Source organism: Styela clava, unplaced genomic scaffold (genome assembly GCF_964204865.1).
Source record: "Styela clava unplaced genomic scaffold, kaStyClav1.hap1.2 HAP1_SCAFFOLD_18, whole genome shotgun sequence".
NCBI lineage: Eukaryota > Metazoa > Chordata > Ascidiacea > Stolidobranchia > Styelidae > Styela > Styela clava.
This window is the reverse complement of record NW_027556465.1, coordinates 507,501-512,500: the sequence shown is the minus strand read 5'-3', so window position 1 is coordinate 512,500 and position 5,000 is coordinate 507,501. Positions and strand designations below refer to the sequence as shown.

Below are 5,000 nucleotides of genomic sequence, written 5' to 3'. Positions count from 1 at the left end.
CCTAGGTAAGGCATGTCAGAGCGAAAGACAGTAATTTCGAATGAGCCATGAAAGAGCGGTGCGGGGCCGGTCGGAGCGCACCCTTTTTTCGGTGGCTGGCGGGCGAGAGAGTGCTGCGTCGCCGGCATCGGCGTCGAAAGAAGCCGAGCCGAAAAAAGTTAAAGTACAAACGTGCAAGCATACTAACCTAACCCTAGGTAAGGCATGTCAGAGCGAAAGACAGTAATTTCGAATGAGCCAAGAAAGAGCGGTGCGGGGCCGGTCGGAGCGCACCCTTTTCTCGGTGGCTGGTGGGCGAGAGAGTGCTGCGTCGCCGGCATCGGCGTCGAAAGAAGCCGAGCCAAAAAAAGTTAAAGTACAAACGTGCAAGCATACTAACCTAACCCTAGGTAAGGCATGTCAGAGCGAAAGACAGTAATTTCGAATGAGCCATGAAAGAGCGGTGCGGGGCCGGTCGGAGCGCACCCTTTTCTCGGTGGCTGGCGGGCGAGAGAGTGCTGCGTCGCCGGCATCGGCGTCGAAAGAAGCCGAGCCGAAAAAAGTTAAAGTACAAACGTGCAAGCATACTAACCTAACCCTAGGTAAGGCATGTCAGAGCGAAAGACAGTAATTTCGAATGAGCCAAGAAAGAGCGGTGCGGGGCCGGTCGGAGCGCACCCTTTTCTCGGTGGCTGGCGGGCGAGAAAGTGCTGCGTCGCCGGCATCGGCGTCGAAAGAAGCCGAGCCAAAAAAAGTTAAAGTACAAACGTGCAAGCATACTAACCTAACCCTAGGTAAGGCATGTCAGAGCGGAAGACAGTAATTTCGAATGAGCCATGAAAGAGCGGTGCGGGGCCGGTCGGAGCGCACCCTTTTCTCGGTGGCTGGCGGGCGAGAGAGTGCTGCGTCGCCGGCATCGGCGTCGAAAGAAGCCGAGCCGAAAAAAGTTAAAGTACAAACGTGCAAGCATACTAACCTAACCCTAGGTAAGGCATGTCAGAGCGAAAGACAGTAAACTCGAATGAGCCATGAAAGAGCGGTGCGGGGCCGGTCGGAGCGCACCCTTTTCTCGGTGGCTGGTGGGCGAGAGAGTGCTGCGTCGCCGGCATCGGCGTCGAAAGAAGCCGAGCCAAAAAAAGTTAAAGTACAAACGTGCAAGCATACTAACCTAACCCTAGGTAAGGCATGTCAGAGCGAAAGACAGTAATTTCGAATGAGCCAAGAAAGAGCGGTGCGGGGCCGGTCGGAGCGCACCCTTTTCTCGGTGGCTGGCGGGCGAGAAAGTGCTGCGTCGCCGGCATCGGCGTCGAAAGAAGCCGAGCCGAAAAAAGTTAAAGTACAAACGTGCAAGCATACTAACCTAACCCTAGGTAAGGCATGTCAGAGCGAAAGACAGTAAACTCGAATGAGCCATGAAAGAGCGGTGCGGGGCCGGTCGGAGCGCACCCTTTTCTCGGTGGCTGGCGGGCGAGAGAGTGCTGCGTCGCCGGCATCGGCGTCGAAAGAAGCCGAGCCGAAAAAAGTTAAAGTACAAACGTGCAAGCATACTAACCTAACCCTAGGTAAGGCATGTCAGAGCGAAAGACAGTAATTTCGAATGAGCCAAGAAAGAGCGGTGCGGGGCCGGTCGGAGCGCACCCTTTTCTCGGTGGCTGGCGGGCGAGAAAGTGCTGCGTCGCCGGCATCGGCGTCGAAAGAAGCCGAGCCGAAAAAAGTTAAAGTACAAACGTGCAAGCATACTAACCTAACCCTAGGTAAGGCATGTCAGAGCGAAAGACAGTAAACTCGAATGAGCCATGAAAGAGCGGTGCGGGGCCGGTCGGAGCGCACCCTTTTCTCGGTGGCTGGTGGGCGAGAGAGTGCTGCGTCGCCGGCATCGGCGTCGAAAGAAGCCGAGCCAAAAAAAGTTAAAGTACAAACGTGCAAGCATACTAACCTAACCCTAGGTAAGGCATGTCAGAGCGAAAGACAGTAATTTCGAATGAGCCATGAAAGAGCGGTGCGGGGCCGGTCGGAGCGCACCCTTTTCTCGGTGGCTGGCGGGCGAGAGAGTGCTGCGTCGCCGGCATCGGCGTCGAAAGAAGCCGAGCCGAAAAAAGTTAAAGTACAAACGTGCAAGCATACTAACCTAACCCTAGGTAAGGCATGTCAGAGCGAAAGACAGTAATTTCGAATGAGCCAAGAAAGAGCGGTGCGGGGCCGGTCGGAGCGCACCCTTTTCTCGGTGGCTGGCGGGCGAGAAAGTGCTGCGTCGCCGGCATCGGCGTCGAAAGAAGCCGAGCCAAAAAAAGTTAAAGTACAAACGTGCAAGCATACTAACCTAACCCTAGGTAAGGCATGTCAGAGCGAAAGACAGTAATTTCGAATGAGCCATGAAAGAGCGGTGCGGGGCCGGTCGGAGCGCACCCTTTTCTCGGTGGCTGGCGGGCGAGAGAGTGCTGCGTCGCCGGCATCGGCGTCGAAAGAAGCCGAGCCAAAAAAAGTTAAAGTACAAACGTGCAAGCATACTAACCTAACCCTAGGTAAGGCATGTCAGAGCGAAAGACAGTAATTTCGAATGAGCCAAGAAAGAGCGGTGCGGGGCCGGTCGGAGCGCACCCTTTTCTCGGTGGCTGGCGGGCGAGAGAGTGCTGCGTCGCCGGCATCGGCGTCGAAAGAAGCCGAGCCGAAAAAAGTTAAAGTACAAACGCGATGCTAATGAGCGAGCCGTTGTCTCGACTAATATGTAGGGGGCGTTCGATCGAGCGTCTGGCTTGAGCGCTTGTCGGCCTAGCAGAACGGTCGCATTGTTATGCCCGGGTTTTAGGCACCGCTGCAGGCGGCCGGCAGAGCTCTTGTTTGTGCGAAACTGAATGGATCGAGCCCGAGAGAGGGCGAGCAAAGAAAAAACGCAAATCGCTCCGCCTGGCACTGCCGGCGAGAGCGTGGACGTCGCGGCCAGCGACTGTCGAAGCTGAGTACGGCCGCAGGCGATTGCCTCGGTCTTAAACGAATGCGACGAGCACGCGCCGGGCGGCCCAGCAAGGGCCGAGCGCAGCTGTCGCAGCTATCTGGTTGATCCTGCCAGTAGTGATATGCTTGTCTCAAAGATTAAGCCATGCAGGTGCAAGTACGAGTTCTCGTAAAGCGAAACTGCGAATGGCTCATTAAATCAGTCTTGGTTTATTTGGTCTCGTAAGCGAAGTGGATAACTGTGGTAATTCTAGAGCTAATACATGCATTAAGCGCCGACTTCGGGAGGCGCGCTTTTATCAGATCAAAACCGACCGGGTTCGTCCTGTGACGTTTGATGACTCTGGATAACCACGCGGATCGTACGGTCTCTGCACCGACGACGTATCATTCAAGTGTCTGCCCTATCAACTGTCGAAGGTACGCTACGTGCCTACCTTTGTGATAACGGGTAACGGGGAATCAGGGTTCGATTCCGGAGAGGGAGCCTGAGAAACGGCTACCACATCCAAGGAAGGCAGCAGGCGCGCAAATTACCCATTCCCGACACGGGGAGGTAGTGACGAAAAATAACAATACAGGACTCTAACGAGGCCCTGTAATTGGAATGAGTACATCCTAAAACTCTTAACGAGTATCCATTGGAGGGCAAGTCTGGTGCCAGCAGCCGCGGTAATTCCAGCTCCAACAGTGTATGCTAAAGTTGTTGCGGTTGAAAAGCTCGTAGTTGGATTTTGGGCGAGCGCCGCCGGTCCGTCGCAAGGCGTGTCACTGGTTGCGTTCGCCTCACCTTCGGTTCTCCGTCGGTGCTCTTGACTGAGTGTCGGCGGTGGCCGATAAGTTTACTTTGAAAAAATTAGAGTGTTCAAAGCAGGCTGTTCGCCTGCATAGTGTTGCATGGAATAATGGAATAGGACCTCGGTTCTATTTTGTTGGTTTTCGGAGCACGAGGTAATGATTAAGAGGGACAGACGGGGGCGTCCGTACTCTGCCGTTAGAGGTGAAATTCTTGGATCGGCGGAAGACGAACTACTGCGAAAGCATTCGCCAAGAATGTTTTCTTTAATCAAGAGCGAAAGTCAGAGGTTCGAAGACCATCAGATACCGTCCTAGTTCTGACTATAAACGATGCCAACTAGCGATCGGGAGGCGTTACCATGACGACCTTTCCGGCAGCTTCCGGGAAACCAAAGTCTTTGGGTTCCGGGGGAAGTATGGTTGCAAAGCTGAAACTTAAAGGAATTGACGGAAGGGCACCACCAGGAGTGGAGCCTGCGGCTTAATTTGACTCAACACGGGGAAACTCACCCGGCCCGGACACAGGTAGGATTGACAGATTGAGAGCTCTTTCTTGATTCTGTGGGTGGTGGTGCATGGCCGTTCTTAGTTGGTGGAGCGATTTGTCTGGTTAATTCCGATAACGAACGAGACTCTGGCATGCTAAATAGTTACGCGACCTTCTCGGTCGGCGTCTAACTTCTTAGAGGGACTAGTGGCGTTTAGCCACACGAGATTGAGCAATAACAGGTCTGTGATGCCCTTAGATGTCCGGGGCCGCACGCGCGCTACACTGAGTGAAGCAGCGAGTGTCTAACCTAGGCCGAAAGGTCCGGGTAACCCGTTGAACCTCATTCGTGATTGGGATAGGGACTTGCAATTGTTTCCCTTGAACGAGGAATTCCCAGTAAGCGCAAGTCATCAACTTGCGTTGATTACGTCCCTGCCCTTTGTACACACCGCCCGTCGCTACTACCGATTGAATGGTTTAGTGAGATCCTTGGATCGGCCCCGTCGCGGCTGGCAACGGCCGCGTCGGCGTGTCGAGAAGACGATCAAACTTGATCATTTAGAGGAAGTAAAAGTCGTAACAAGGTTTCCGTAGGTGAACCTGCGGAAGGATCATTACCGAAAGTGGTGGTAGGCCCCGGCCGACCGCGCACTTAATTGTCTTTGGGTGCCGCCGAGAGGGCGGCCGTCAATCGGGGTTCCGCCCCGTGCGACACGCGTAACACGTTGGCATAGCAAGGCAGCCGAGTGCGATGGTGGCTTCTGGGCACCGCGCTCGATGT

The 5,000-nt window shown here is 54.5% G+C and overlaps 1 non-coding gene across 1 annotated transcript; it reads left to right on the top strand.

Annotated features, from left to right (window-relative positions):
* Window positions 1–3,026: 3,026 nt before the first annotated feature.
* LOC144418561 (small subunit ribosomal RNA) lies at window positions 3,027–4,836 on the top strand. The gene has a single exon (XR_013473551.1). It is a non-coding gene; the product is annotated as a small subunit ribosomal RNA (ribosomal RNA).
* The last annotated feature ends 164 nt before the right edge of the window (window positions 4,837–5,000 follow it).